We start from the raw sequence: 16,195 nt of genomic DNA, 5'->3' as shown, positions 1-16,195 counted from the left end.
TGTGGTAATTTGTGCTTTCCAAGGAATTGATTCATTTCTTCTAAGTTGTCAAATTTAGTGTGTACAGTTGTTCATAATATTCCCTTATTATCCTTTTGATGTCTGCAGGCTGGCTCTGTGGTGACATCTCATTTCATTTCTGATATTGAAAATTTTTATTTTCTTTTTTTCTTTTCAGACTTGCTATAGTTTTGTCAGTTTTATTGATCTTTTCAGAGAGCAAGCTTTTTATTTCATTGAATTTCCCTTTTATCTTTCTGTTTTCAGCTTCACTGATTTCTATACTTTATTATTTCCTTCCTTCTGCTTGCTTTGGGTTCATTTTGCTCCTCTTAATATCTTGAGGTGGGAGCTTAGGTTATTGATTTGAGACTTTTCCTGTATTCTAATATAAGTATTTAGTGCTATCAGTTTTCCTCTTAGTACTGATTTAGCTATGTCCCTCAGATTTTGATGTTTTCCTTTTCATGTAGTTCACTCTAATTTTTGCTTAGCTTAGAGACTTCATGTTTGACCTGTGAATTGTATAGAAGTATGTTGTTTACTTTCCAGGTGTTTGCAGATTTTCCTGTTATTCTGTTATTGATTTCTGGTTCATTTCCATAGAATATACTCTGTACAATTTTAGTTCCTTTAAATTTACTGGGTTTTGTTTTATGGCCCAAGATATGGTCTGTCTTGGTAGATGTTTCCATGGTCACTTGAAAAGAATGTATATCCTGCTGATGTTTGGAGGAGTTTTCTGTAAATGTTGATTTACCCCTGTTGGTTGATGGTGTTGCTGAATTCTTCTCTGTCTTTGGTGATTTTCTGTGTAATTGTTCAGTCAGTTGTTGAGAAAGAGGTGAAGCATCCAGGTATAATTGTCAATTTTTCTATTCTTCCTTTCAGTTTTATCATTTGCCTCATATCTTGCAGCTTTGTTGTTTGATGCAGATGCATTTAGGAGTGCTGTGTCTTGGTGGATTGACCCTTTAATTATTATGTAACGTCCTCTGTCACTGGCAATTTTCTCTGCATGGAAGTCCATTTTATAGGATATTAATATAGACATTAAAATAGCCACTCCTTCCTTTTGATTAATGATTGCCTTGTGTCTTTTTATATCCCTTTACTTTCAACTGACACCATTGTATATAAAGTGAGTTTCTTGTAGACAGCATATAAGTTTGGAATTATTTTTTTCCACTCTGCTAATCTCTATAATTGGTATATTTAGACCAAATATACTTAATGCAATTATTGATGTGTTAGGGCATAAGTTGGTAATTTTTTTGTTTTGTTTGTTTTCTCTGTTCATTCTGTTTTCTTTCTCCTGCCTTCCTTTGGGTTACTTAAATCTTTTCAAGAATTCCATTTTGATTTATCTATAATAAATTTAGAAGTAAATATATATAAATAAGTATAAATTTATCTATAATGTTTTTGAGTGTATCTCTTTGTATAGCTTTTTCAGTGCTTGTTCTAGGCATTAACATAAAACATACATAACTTATCACAATCAACTTATAGACATTTTAGTAGTTTGAGTGAAGAGTAGAAATCTTATTTTAAATTTCTTTATGCTCCCCTGCTGTAGTTATCTTAAATATTTCATCTACATATGTTGAGAACCATATCATATAGTAGTATAATTTTTGCTTCAACTGTCAAATATGATTTAGAAAACTCAAGTGGAGAAGGAAAATATATTGTATGTACCCATATTTTCAGTCTTTCCCTTGTTCTGTCTTCCTGGTGTTCTTAAGAGTCCTTTTATCATTTCCTTTCTGTTTAAAGAACATCCTTTAGACATGCTTTTAGAATTGGCCTATTGGCAACAAATACTCTTAGTTTTCCTTCATATAAGAATGTCTTGATTTCCCTTGAATTGCTGCGGGGGTCTTTTCATTTGATATCAGATTCTAGGTTTCTAGTTCTTTTCAGCCCTTGAAAACTGTTGTGCTACTGCCTTTTGGCTGCCATGGTTTCTGATAAGAGATCTTCTGTCATTTAAATTGGCATTCTCCTTTAGGAAATATCATTTTTCTCACTGATGTCAAGATTTTTTCTTTGTCTTTTTTATGTTCAGGAATGTGATTTTTTTTTTTTTTTGGCTGTACCACATGGCTTGTGGGACCTTAGTTCATGAACAAGGATCAAACCTGGACCACAGCAATGAAAGCACCGAGTCCTAACCACTAGATCATCAGGGAGTTTCCTGATTATGCTGTTTCTGAGTGTGGATTTCTTTGGGTTTATTTTTGTTTTAGTCTACAGGTTGCTAAAGCTCTGTTCATTTTCCTCAGTCAATTTTATTTCAGTTTTATTGAGATGTAATTGACATACAGTACTGTTTAAGGTATAGAGTATAATGATTACCACAATTACGTATAGATACAATAACTATACCACAATAAGGTGTAGAATGAAATGATTATCACAATTAGTTTAGTTAACATCCATCATCTCATGTAAGTACAAAAAAGAGAGGAAAACTAAGCTTTTTGCTTGTGATGAGAACTTTTAGGAATTACTCTTAGCAATTTTCAAATATACCATGCAGCAGTGTTAACTATAGTCATCATGTTGTGCATTACATCCTCATTACTTATAGAACTGGAAGTTTGTATCTTTTGACTACCTTTATGCAGTTCTCCTACCCTACTCCCACCTCTGGAGGGTAACCACAAATCTAACTTTTTCTGTGAGTTTGGGTTTTTTCCCTAGATTTCATATATAAATGAGATCATAGAGTAGTCTTTGACTTGTTTTACTTAGCATAATGTCTTCATGTATCTGTTGGTCATCTGTGTGTCTTTGTGAAAATGTCTATTCAGTTCATCTGTTCACTTTTTTAAAAAAAATGGATGATAGTTGCTTTACAATATTGTGTTGGTTTCTGCCATATATCAACATGAATCAGCCATGGGTATACACATGCCCCCTCCCTCCTACCTCCCACCCCATCCCAACCCTCTAGGTCATTACAAACACCAGGTTTGAGCTCCCTGTGTCTTACAGCAAATGCCCACTGGTTATCCATTTTACATTTGGTAAAGTACATATTTCATTGCTACTCTCCCAATTCATCCCACCCTCTCCTTCCCCAACTGTGTCCACAAGGCTGTTCTCTGTGTCTGCATCTCTATTGCTGCACTACAAATAGGCTCATCAGTACCAGCCTTCTAGATTCCATTTATAGGCATTAATATACAATATTTGTTTTTCTCTTTCTGACTTTGTTCTGTATAATATGCTCTAGGTTCATCCACCTCATTCAAATGGACTCAAATGTGTTCCTTTTTGTGGCTGAGTAATATTCCATGGTATGTATGTACCACAGCTTCTTTACACATTCATTTGTCAATGGACATCTAGGTTGCTTCCATGTCCTAGCTATTGTAAATAGAGCTGCAGTGAACATGGGGTTACATGTGTCTTTTTCAGTTTTGGTTTCCTCAGGGTATATGCCTAGTAGTAGGATTGCTAGGTTGTATGGTGGTTTTATTCCTACTTTTTTAAGGAATCTCCATACTGTTCTCCATAGTGGCTATATCAGTTTACATTCCCACCAATAGTGCAAGAGGGTTCCCATTTCTCCACACCATCTCCAGCATTTATTGTTTGTAGTTTTTGATGATGGCCATTACAATGACGTAATACCATATTGTAGTTTTGATTTGCATTTCTCTAATAACGAGTGATGTTGAACATCTTTTCATGTGTTTCATCTGCCCACTGTTTAACCAAATTTTTTTTGCTATTGACCTGTAGGAGTTCCTAAATTTTTTGAATAATAACCCCTTATTTAATATTTAACATATTTGCAAGTATGTTCTCCTGTTCCATAGGTTGCCTTTTTATTTCTGCATAGCAGAAACTTTATAGTTTGATGTGGCCAAACCAAATTTTTGATTTATTTTTGAAATTATTTATTTTTGATTTTGTCACTTTGTGCTTTCAGTGTCACAGCCAAAAAATTATTGCCAAAGTTTCACATTAAGGACCTTTTTTCCTGTGTTTTCTTCTAGGAGTTTCATGGTTTTCGGTCTTACCTTTAAATCTTTAATACATTTTGAGTTAATTTTAGTGAGTAATATAAGTCAGGGGTCTATTTTCATCCTTTTACATTTGTTTTTTTTTTCTTCTTTTCTAATATAAAGTTATTTATTTTAATTGGAGGCTAATTAATTTACAATATTGTATTGGTTTTGCCATACATTGACATGAATCCACCACAGGTGTACATGTGTTCCCCATACTGAACCCCCCTCCCACCTCCCTCCCCATACCATCCCTCTGGGTCATCCCAGTGCACCGGCCCCGAGCACCCTGTATCATGCATCAAACCTGGACTGGCGATTTGTTTCACATATGATAATATAGACGTTTAAATGCTATTCTCCCAAATCATCCCACCCTCGCCCTCTCCCACAGAGTCCAAAAGACTGTTCTATACATCTGTGTCTCTTTTGCTGTCTCACACACAGGGTTATCCTAACCATCTTTCTAAATTCCATTTATATGCGTTAGTATACTGTATTGGTGTTTTCCTTTCTGGCTTACTTGACTCTGTATAATAGGCTACAGTTTCATCCACTTTATTAGAACTGATTCAAATGTATTCTTTTTAATGGCTGAGTAATATTCCATTGTGTAAATGTACCACAGCTTTCTTATCCATTCATCTGCTGATGGACATCTAGGTTGCTTCCATGTCCTGGCTATTATAAACAGTGCTGCAATGAACATTGGGGTACACATGTCTCTTTCAATTCTGGTTTCCTCAATGTGTATGCCCAGCAGTGGGATTGCTGGGTCGTATGGCAGTTCTATTTCCAGGTTTTTAACGAATCTCCACACTGTTCTCCATAGTGGCTGTACTAGTTTGCACTCCAACAGTGTAAGAAGGTTCCCTTTTCTCCAACCCTCTCCAGCATTTATTGCTTGTAGACTTTTGGATAGTAGCCATTCTGACTGGTGTGAAATGGTACCTCACTGTGACTTTGATTTGCATTTCTCTGATAATGAATGATGTTGAACATCTTTTCATGTGTTTGTTAGCCATCTGAAGGTCTTCTTTGGAGAAATGTCGGTTTAGTTCTTTGGCCCATTTTTTGATTGGGTCGTTTATTTTTCTGGAATTGAGCTGCAGGAGTCGCTTGTATATTTTTCAGATTAATTCTTTGTCAGTTGCTTCATTTGCTATTATTTTCTCCCATTCTGAAGGCTGTCTTTTCACCTTGCATATAGTTTCCTTCGTTGTACAAAAGCTTTTAAATTTAATTAGGTCCCATTTGTCTATTTTTGCTTTTATTTCCAGAATTCTGGGAGGTGGGTCATAGAGGATCCTGCTGTGATTTATTTCAGAGAGTGTTTTGCCTATGTTTTCCTCTAGGAGTTTTATAGTTTCTGGTCTTACATTTAGATCTTTAATCCATTTTGAGTTTATTTTTGTTTATGGTGTTAGAAAGTGTTCTAGTTTAATTTTTTTACAAGCGGTTGACCAGTTTTCCCAGCACCACTTGTTAAAGAGATTGTCTTTTTTCCATTGTATTTTCTTGCCTCCTTTGTCAAAGATAAGATGTTCATAGTTGTGTGGATTTATCTCTGGGCTTTCTATTTTGTTCCATTGATCTATATTTCTGTCTTTGTGCTAGTACCATACTGTCTTGATGCCTGTGGCTTTGTAGTAGAGCCTGAAGTCAGGCAGGTTGATTCCTCCAGTCCTATTCTTCTTTCTCAAGGTTGCTTTGGCTATTCAAGGTTCTTTGTATTTCCATACAAATTTTGAAATTGTGTTTTCTAGTTCTGTGAAAAATACTGTTGGTAGCTTGATAGGGATTGCACTGAATCTCTAGATTGCTTTGGCTAGTATACTCATTTTCACTGTATTTATTCTTCCGATACGTGAACACAGTATATTTCACCTTCTATTTGTGTCCTCTTTGACTTCTTTCATCAGTGTTTTATAGTTTTCTATATATAGGTCTTTTGTGTCTTTAGGTAGGTATATTCCTAAGTATTTTATTCTTTTTGTAGCAATGGTGAATGGAGTTGTTTCCTTAATTTCTCTTTCTGTTATCTCATTGTTAGGGTATAGGAATGCAAGGGATTTCTGTGTGTTAATTTTATATCCTGCAACTTCACTATATTCATTGATTAGCTCTAGGAATTTTCTGGTGGAGTCTTTAGGGTTTTCTGTGTAGAGGGTTTTCTATCATGTCATCTGCAAACAGTGACAGTTTTACTTCTTTTCCAATCTGAATTCCTTTTATTTCTTTTTCTGCTCTGATTGCCATGGCCAAAACTTCCAACACTATGTTGAATAGTAGTGGTGAGAGTGGGCACCCTTGTCTGGTTCCTGACTTTAGGGGAAATGCTTTCAGTTTTTCACCATTGAGGATAATGTTTGCTGTGGGTTTGTCATATATAGCATTTATTATGTTGAGGTATGTTCTTTCTAGTCCTGCTTTCTGGAGGATTTTTATCATAAATGGATGTTGAATTGTGTCAAAGGCTTTCTCTGCATCTATTGAGATAATCATATGGTTTTTATCTTTCAATTTGTTAATGTGGTGTATTACGTTGATTGATTTGCAGATACATTGACTGAAGAATCCTTGCATCCCTGGGATAAAGCCCACTTGGTCATGATGTATGATCTTTTTCATATGTTGTTGGATTCTGTTTGCTAGAATTTTGTGAAGGATTTTTGCATCTATGTTCATCAGTGATATTGACCTGTAGCTTTCTTTTTTTGTGGCATCTTTGTCAGGTTTTGGTATCATGGTGGTGGTGGCCTCATAGAATGAGTTTGGAAGTTTGCCTTCCTCTGCAATTTTCTGGAAGAGTTTGAGTAGGATAGGTGTTAACTCTTCTCTAAATTTTTGGTAGAATTCAGCTGTGAAGCTGTCTGGTCCTGGGCTTTGTTTGCTGGAAGATTTCTGATTACAGTTTCAATTTTCGTGCTTGTGATGGGTCTGTTAAGATTTTCTATGTCTTCCTGGTTCAGTTTTGGAAAATTGCACTTTTCTAAGAATTTGTCCACTTTTTCCAAGTTGTCCATTTTATTGGCATATACTTGCAGATAGTAGTCTCTTATGATCCTTTGTATTTCTGTGTTGTCTGTTGTGATTTCTCCATTTTCATTTCTAATTTTATTGATTTGATTTTTCTCCCTTTGTTTCTTGATGCATCTGGCTAATGATTTGTCAGTTTTATTTATCTTCTCAAAGAACCAGCTTTTGGCTTTGTTGAGTTTTGCTATGGCCTCTTTTGTTTCTTTTGCATTTATTTCTGCCCTAATTTTTAAGATTTCTTTCCTTCTGCTGACCCTGCAGTTCTTCATTTCTTCCTTTTCTAGTTTCTTTAGGTGTAGAGTTAGGTTATTTATTTGACTTTTTTCTTGTTTCTTGAGGTAAGCCTGTATTGCTATGAACCTTCTGCTTAGCACTGCTTTTACAGTTTCCCACAGGTTTTGGGTTGTTGTGTTTTCATTTTCATTTGTTTCTATGCAGATTTTGATTTCTTCTGTGCTTTGTTGGTTATTCAGCAGCATGTTGTTCAGCCTCCATATGTTGGAATTTTTAATAGTTTTTCTCCTGTAATTGAGACCTAATCTTACTGCATTGTGGTCAGAAAAGATGCTTGGAATGATTTCAATTGTTTTGAATTTACCAAGGCTAGATTTATGGTCTAGGATGTGATCTCTCCTGGAGAAGGTTCCATGTGCACTTGAGAAAAAGATGAAATTCATTGTTTTGGGGTGAAATGTCCTATAGATATCAATTAGGTCTAACTGGTCCATTGTGTCATTTAAAGTTTGTGTTTCCTTGTTAATTTTCTGTTTAGTTCATCTATCCATAGGTGTGAGTGGGGTATTAAAGTCTCCCACTATTATTGTGTTATTGTTAATTTCCCCTTTCATACTTGTTAGCATTTGTCTTACATATTGTGGTGCTCCTATGTTGGTTGCATATATATTTATAATTGTTACATCTTCTTCTTGGATTGATCCTTTGATCATTATGTAGTGTCCTTCTTTGTCTCTTTTCACAGCCTTTTTTTTAAAGTCTATTTTATCTGATATGAGTATTGCTACTCCTGCTTTCTTTTGGTCTCTACTTGTGTGGAATATCTTGCTAGCCCTTCACTTTCAGTCTGTATGTGTCTCTGGTTTCAAGGTGGGTCTCTTATAGATAACATATACAAGGATCTTGTTTTTTTTTATCCATTCAGCCAGTCTTTGTCTTTTGGTTGGGGCATTCAACCCATTTACATTTAAGATAATAATTGATAAGCATGATCCCATTGCCATTTACTTTATTGTTTTGGGTTGGAGTTCATACACCCTTTCTGTGTTTCCTGTCTAGAAAAGATTCTTTAGCATTTGTTGGAGAGCTGGTTTGGTGGTGCTAAATTCTCTCAGCTTTTGCTTGTCTGTAATGCTTTTGATTTCTCCTTCATATTTGAATGAGATCCTTGCTGGGTAGCATAATCTGTGTTGTAGGTTTTTCTCTTTCATCACTTTAAGTATGTCCTCCCATTCCCTCCTGGCCTGAAGAGTTACTACTGAAAGATCAGCTGTTATCCTATGAGAATCCCCTTGTGTGTTATTTGTTGTTTTTCCCTTGCTGCTTTTAATATTTGTTCTTTGTGTTTGATATTTGTTGCTTTGATTAATATGTGTCTTGAGGTGTTTAGCCTTGAGTTTATCGTGTTGGAACACTCTGGGTTTCTTGGACTTGGGTGTCTATTTCCTTCCCCATTTTAGGGAAGTTTTCAACTATCATCTCCTCAACTATTTTCTCATGGTCTTTCTTTTTGTTGTCTTCTTCTGGGACTCCTATGATTCGAATGTTGGGGCGTTTAACGTTGTCCCAGAGGTCTCTGACGTTGTCCTCATTTCTTTAAATTCTTTTTTCTTTTTTCCTCTCTGATTCATTTATTTCTACCATTCTATCTTCTGCCTTACTTATCGTATCTTCTGCCTCCATTATTCTACTGTTGGTTCCCTCCAGAGTGTTTTTGATCTCATTTATTGCATTATTCATTATATATTGACTCTTTTTTATTTCGTCTAGGTCCTCGTTTAACATTTCTTGCATCTTCTTGATCCTTGTCTCCAGGCTATTTATCTGTAACTCCATATTGTTTTCAAGATTTTGGATCATTTTCACTATCAATATTCACATTTCTTTATCTAGTAGATTCCCTATCTCTTCCTGTTTTGTTTGGTTTGGTGGGCATTTATCCTTTTCCTTTACCTGCTGAGTATTTCTTTGCCTTTTCATCTTGTTTACATTGCTGTGTTTGGGGTGGCCTCTCTGTATTCTGGCAGTTTGTGGTTCCTCTTTATTTGGAGGTTCCTCCCTGTGGGTGGGGTTGTTTGGGTAGCTTGTCAAGGTTTCCTGGTTAGGGAAGCTTGTGTCAGTGTTCTGGTGGGTGGAGCTGGATTTCTTCTCTCTGGTGTGCACTGAAGTATCCAGTAATGAGTTTTGAGATGTCAGTGGGTTTGGTGTGACTTTGGGCAGCCTGTATATTGAAGCTCAGGGCTATGTTCCTGCGTTGCTGGAGAATTTGCATGGTATGTCTTGCTCTGGAACTTGTTGGCCCTTGGGTGGTGCTTGGTTTCAGTGTAGGTATGGAGGCGTTTGATGAGCTCCTATTGATTAATGTTCCCTGGAGTCAGGAGTGCTCTGGTGTTTTCAGGATTTGGACTTAAGCCTCCTACCTCTCTGGCTTTCAGTCTTATTCTTACAGTAGCCTCAAGACTTCTCCATCTATACAGCACTGATAATAAAACATCTAGGTTAATGATGAAAAGTGTCTCCACACTGAGGGAAACCCGGAGAGGTACACAGAGTACATGGAGAAGAGAAGAGAGAGGAGAGAGATAGAGGTGACCAGGAGGAGAAGAGGGGGATTCTAAAGGGGAGAGAGCAAGCCAGCCAGTAATCACTTCCTTATGTGCTCTCCACAGTCTGGATCCCTCAGAGATGTTCATGGCATTACACAGAGAAGAGAAGAGGGAGGAAGGAGACAGAGGTGGCCAGGAGGAGAAAAGGGGGAGTCAAAAGGAGAGAGAAAGATCTAGCCAGTAATCAGTTCCCTAAGTGTTTCCACAACCCAGAATACACGAAGATTCACAGAGTTGGGTAGAGAAGAAAAGGGGGAGAGAGGAGTAGAGGCGACCTGGTGGAGAAAAAGGAGAGTCCAAAGTGGGAGAGAGCAATCAAGCCAACAATCTCACTCCCAGGTAAAAATGGGTACTCAAGATTGGGTTCTCAAAGGTACAAAATTGATAACAAATATAAAAAACCAAAGATTAAAAATCTAGAGTAGAGGTTAGATTCTCAAAAAAAACAAAGTCACAAAAATTATAATATATATGTATATATATATATATGAAGTTTGCTTTAAAAATAGGGTCTTTTTTTGCAAACTTATAGTAGATTATAAAAATGAAAATTAAAGGAGTAATAGAGGACTTAAAATTTAAAAAAAATTTTTAAATGATAATAGTAAAAATATATCTAGGACTTTGTCCGGTGTCGTTGTGGACAGTGTGGGGTCAGTTCATTTTCAGAATGTTCCTTGAACCAGCTTATACTTCTCAAGATCTATAGGCCCCTTCCTATGTAGTCCGTGCTAATTGCAGGGTTTTAATCTATTGTACCTGTCACTTCCAAAAGCGGTTTCCTCTGTTTATTTTAGTTTCTTTTGTTTGCTGGTCTCTTCAGTGTCTAATTTCTGCCCTGACATAAGGGGGCATTGGTGGTCACTTTCTTAGGCTTACTTGTTCAGTCGTTCTGTGGGGAGGGCAAAACACTGCAAGCAAATATCACTGGCTTGTGTGGGGAGTGCTCGCAGTGCCTCAGCTACAGTGGGTTTGCCCCCACTCATGGTTTATGTGCTTTCCCAGTCTGCACTGTTCAGGCTCTAGGTTGCTCTGCCGGGAACTGTCTGAGGTGGGCCCTGGGTTCACCTGCACTTCCCAGGTCTAAGATGCTCAGATTCAGGTTCTTGGGTACTCCACAAAGGCGCAGATTTGTTTGGGCCTGCGTTTTGTGCCCTTTGTAGGTCCGAGCAGCTCAGGTGACGAGGTGCTTGGTGAGCGCAGTTGCCCCCAGTTGGGGGCTGTGTCTTATTGCCTCTCCGGTCCCAGCCGCTCGGTTTTCTGGGTGTACAACCGGCATGCCTTCTCAGGTGTGCCATGTGTCTCTTCTGGGGGCTGATCTCTGGCTGCGACCCTTCTGGTGGATGTCGACCGTCCAGAATCCCAAGAAGTCTTGGTTAGCAATGAAGCCTGCTTGCAGTTTGGTAGATGATGCCTCCCTGGGGCCGCGATTGCCCCCTTCCAGCTCTGGCTGCCCTTGCCTGCCTGTCTCCAGCAGGGGATGGGCCGGTCCGCAGCCAGCTAGCTCTGCTCAGTCCTTTGTTATGTGAGCAGGCCTGGCAGTGTCTTCAGTTCAGTTCAGTTCAGTCGCTTAGTCGTGTCTGATTCTTTGCAACCCCATGAATCGCAGCATGCCAGGCCTCCCTGCGGAGTTCACTCAGATTCACGTCCATCGAGTCAGTGATGCCATCCAGCCATCTCATCCTCAGTAGTCCCCTTCTCCTCCTGCCCCCAATCCCTCCCAGCATCACAGTCTTTTCCAATGAGTCAACTCTTCGCATGAGGTGGCCAAAGTACTGGAGTTTCAGCTTTAGCATCATTCCTTCCAAAGAAATCCCAGGGCTGATCTCCTTCAGAATGGACTGGTTGGATCTCCTTGCAGTCCAACACCATAGTTCAAAAGCATCAATTCTTTGGTGCTCAGCCTTCTTCACAGTCCAACTCTCACATCCATACATGACTACTGGAAAAACCATAGCCTTGACTAGACGGACCTTAGTCGGCAAAGTAATGTCTCTGCTTTTGAATATGCTATCTAGGTTGATCATAACTTTTCTTCCAAGGAGTAAGCGTCTTTTAATTTCATGGCTGCAGTCACCATCTGCAGTGATTTTGGAGCCCCAAAAAATAAAGTCTGACACTGTTTCCACTGTTTCCCCATCTATTTCCCATGAAGTGATGGGACCAGATGCCATGATCTTCGTTTTCTGAATGTTGAGCTTTAAGCCAACCTTTTCATTTTCCTTTTTCACTTTCATCAAGAGGCTTTTTAGTTCCTCTTCACTTTCTGCCATAAGGGTGGTGTCATCTGCATATCTGAGGTTATTGAGAGTTCTCCTGGCAATCTTGATTCCAGCTTGTGCTTCTTCCAGTCCAGCATTTCTCATGATGTACTCTGCATATAAGTTAAGTAGCAGGGTGACAAGATACAGCCTTGACGTACTCCTTTTCCTATTTGGAACCAGTTTGTTGTTCCATGTCCAGTTCTAACTGTTGCTTCCTGACCTGCACACAGATTTCTCAGGAGGCAGGTCAGGTGGTCTGGTATTCCCATCTCTCTCAGAATTTTCCACATTTTATTGTGATGCACACAGTCAAAGGCAGTGTCTTAGGTTAGGGCTTTTCGTGGGATAGCTATTCCACAGTTTGGGTTGCTAGTCCTGGATGTGGAGCATCTGCGCTGCTTCTCTGCTGGGAGTTGCCGTTAGGTACATAATCTTTGGGTTTTAATTACTGTTTTTTTTTCTTCTTGGTTATATTGCCCTCTGAGGTTCCAAGGCTCGCCACAGACTCGTCGGTGAGAGTGTTTCCTGGTGTTTGAAAACTTCTCTCTTTTTTAAGACTTCCTTCCTGGGTTGGATCTCCATGCCTACCTCTTTTGTCTCTCTTTTTATCTTTTATATTTTTTCCTACCTCCTTTTGAAGACAATGGGCTGCCTTTCTGGGTGCCTGATGTCCTCTGCCAGCATTCAGAAGTTGTTTTGTTGAATTTGCTCAGTGTTCAGACGTTCCTTCGATGAATTTGTGGGGGAGAAAGTGGTCTCCCTGTCCTATTCCTCTGCCATCTTAGGACCGCCCCTCCTTTTACATTTGAGTATCCAATTTTCCCAGCACCATTTAAGGGACTGTCTTTACTGCACTGAGTATTCTTGACTCCCTTGTCCATTATTAGATGACCGTGTATGCAGGGTTTATTTCTGGTCTCTTGATACTGCTCCTTTCGTCTGTGGGTCTGTTTTATGCCAGTACCACACTGTTTTGATTACCATAACTTCGTAATACAATTTGGAATCAGGAAATGTGATACTTCCCACTTTCTTCATCAGAATTGCTTTAGTTATTCTGGGTCCTGTGTGGTTCCATATAAATTTGAGTGTTGTTTTTTCTACTTCTTTAAAAAAATAACATTGGAATATTTTTAAAGATTTATTTTGAATTGGAGGATTATTGCTTCATAATGTTGTGTTGGTTTCTGTCATACAGCAACATAAATCAGCCACAGGTATATGTATGTCCCTTCCATCTTGAACCTTCCTTCTTTCTCCCACCCCATCCCACCCCTCTGTATTGTGACAGAGCACTGGGTCTAGCTCCCTGAGTCATACAACAAAATCCCACTGGCTACCTATTTTACGTATGATAGTGTATATGTTCAGAGAAGGCAATGGCACCCCACTCCAGCACTCTTGCCTGGAAAATCCCATGGACAGAGGAGCCTGGTGGGCTACAGTCCACGGGGTCGCTAAGAGTCAGACACGACTGAGCAACTTCACTTTCACTTTTCACTTTCATACATTGGAGAAGGAAATGGCAACCCACTCCAGTGTTCTTGCCTGGAGAATCTCAGGGACGGTGGAACCTCATGGGCTGCTGTCTGTGGGGTCGCACAGAGTCGCACACGACTGAAGCGACTTAGCAGCAGCATCAGCAGCAGTGTATATGTTTCAGTGATACTCTCTCAATTCAAAAATATGAAATGCTTCATGAATTTGCATGTCATCCTTACACTGAGCAGATGACTCACAAACTGGAAAACAATTATACCAAAGAAATTCTCACACTTTTGTGAAAATTTTAGGGCCCATAACAGATTTCCTAACCTGGGGATCTGGCATAGGGACTGAGAACCCCCAGGGAATTTGACTTTGAAGGCCAGTGGGATTTGATTACAGACTTCCATAGGACTGAGGGAACAGACTTTTGAAGGGCACAAACAAAACCTTGTGTGTACCAGGACCTAGGAGAAAGTAGCAGTGACCTGACAAGAGACTGAGCCAGACTTGCCTGTGAGTGTCCTGAAGTCTCTGGCAGAGGTGTGGGTCGACAGTGACCTGCCGTGGGATCAGGGGAAATGAATACAACAGTCCTCGGAGCCATGGCATGCTGGCAGAAGTCCTTTTTAAGGAGGTCATCATTACCCCTGCCATAGTTTGGCCTGAGGCCAAACTACAGGGAGAGAACAGTCCCACCCATCAACAGAAAATTGGATTAAAGATTTACTGAGAATGGCCCTGCCCAGCAAAGCAAGACCCAGATTCCCCCACAGCCAGTCTACCACTCAGGACGCTTCCACAAGCCTCTTATCTTTATCCATAAGAGGGCAGACAGAATGAAAACCACAATTACAGAAAACTAATCAAACTGATCACATGGATGGCAGCCTTGTCTAATTCAATGAAATTATGAACTGTGCTGTGTAGGGCCACCCAAGATGGACGGGTCATGGTGGAGAGTTCTGACAAAATGTGGTCCACTGGAGAAGGGAATGGCAAACCACTTCAGTATTCTTGCCTTGAAACCCCATGAACAGTATGAAAAGGCAAAAAGATATGACACTGAAAGATGAACTCCCCAGGTAAATAAGTGCCCAATATGCTACTGGAGAAGAGTAGAGAAATAGCTCCAGAAAGAATGAAGAGGCTAAGCCATAGCAAAAACAGTGCCCAGCTGTGGATATGACTGGTGATGGACATAAAGTCTGATGCTGTAAAGAACAATATTGCATACGAATCTGGAATGTTAGGTCCATGAATCAAGATAAATTGGAAGTGGTCAAACCGGAGATGGCAAGAGAAAATCGATATTTTAGGAATCAGTGAACTAAAATGGACCAGAATAGGCAAATTTAATTCAGATGACCATTATATCCACTATGTGGGCAAGAATCCCTTAGAAGAAATGAAGTAGCCATTATAGTCAACAGAAGAGTCCAAAACACAGTACTTGGATGCAATCTCAAAAATGACAGAATGATTTCTATTCATTTCCAACACAAACCATTGTATATGACAGTAACCCTAGTCTATGCCCAAACTTCTGGTGCCAAAGAAGCTGAAGTTGAATGGTTCTATCATGACCTACAAGACCTTCTAGGACTAACACCAAAAAAGATGTCCTTTTCATTATAGGGGACTGGAGTGCAAAAGTAAGAAGTCAAGAGATCCCTGAAGTAACAGGCAAGTTTGGCCTTGGAGTACAAAATGAAGCAGGGCAAAGGCTAACAAAGTTTTGCCAAGAGAATGCACTGGTCATAGCAAACACCCTCTTCTAACAACACAAGGAAAGACTATACATGCACATCACCCGATGGTCACTACCGAAATCAGACTGATTATCTTCTTTGCAGCTGAAGATGGAGACGCTCTATACAGTCATCAAAAACAAGACCAGGAGCTGACTGTGGGTCAGATCATGAACTCCTTATTGCAAAATTCAGACTTAAATTGAAGAAAGTAGGGAAAGCCACTAGACCATTCAGGTATGACCTATATCAAATCCCTTGCAGTGGAAATGACAAATACATTCAAGGGATTAGCTCTGATAGTGACAAATACAGTGGAAGTGACAAATAGATTCAAGGGATTAGCTCTGATAGAGTGCTAGAAGAACTATGGATGGAGGTTAGTAACATGTACAGGAGGCAGTGATCAAAACCATCCCCAGGAAAATGAAATGCAAAAAAGGCAAAATGGTTGTCTGAGGAAGCCTTACAAATAGCATCTACAAACAGATGCAAAAGGCAAAGGAGTAAAGGAAAGATATATCCATCTGAATGCAGAGTTCCAAAGAATAGCAAGAAGAGATAAGAAAGCCTTCCTAAGTGATCAATGCAAAGACACAGAGGAAGACAATAGAATGGGAAAGACTAGAGATCTCTTCAAAAAAATTAGAACTACCAAGGGAACATTTCATGCAAAGTTGGGCACCGTAAAGGACAGAAACAATATGGACCAAACAGAAGCAGAAGATATTAAGAAGAGGTGGCAAGAATACACAGAAGAACTACACAAAAAAGATCTTCATGACCCAGAT

General features: G+C 39.2%; 1 protein-coding gene across 3 annotated transcripts in view; it reads left to right on the top strand.

The window, feature by feature from the left end:
- The window catches only part of PHF8 (PHD finger protein 8), a 106,384-nt gene that overhangs the window by 6,272 nt on the left and 83,917 nt on the right, over nucleotides 1-16,195 (top strand). The gene's annotated exons all lie outside the window — the stretch shown is intronic.

The sequence above is a fragment of the Budorcas taxicolor genome, chromosome X, assembly GCF_023091745.1.
Source record: "Budorcas taxicolor isolate Tak-1 chromosome X, Takin1.1, whole genome shotgun sequence".
Lineage (NCBI taxonomy): Eukaryota > Metazoa > Chordata > Mammalia > Artiodactyla > Bovidae > Budorcas > Budorcas taxicolor.
Note: the sequence above shows the minus strand (reverse complement) of the source record. Positions and strands in the feature narration are given on the sequence as shown.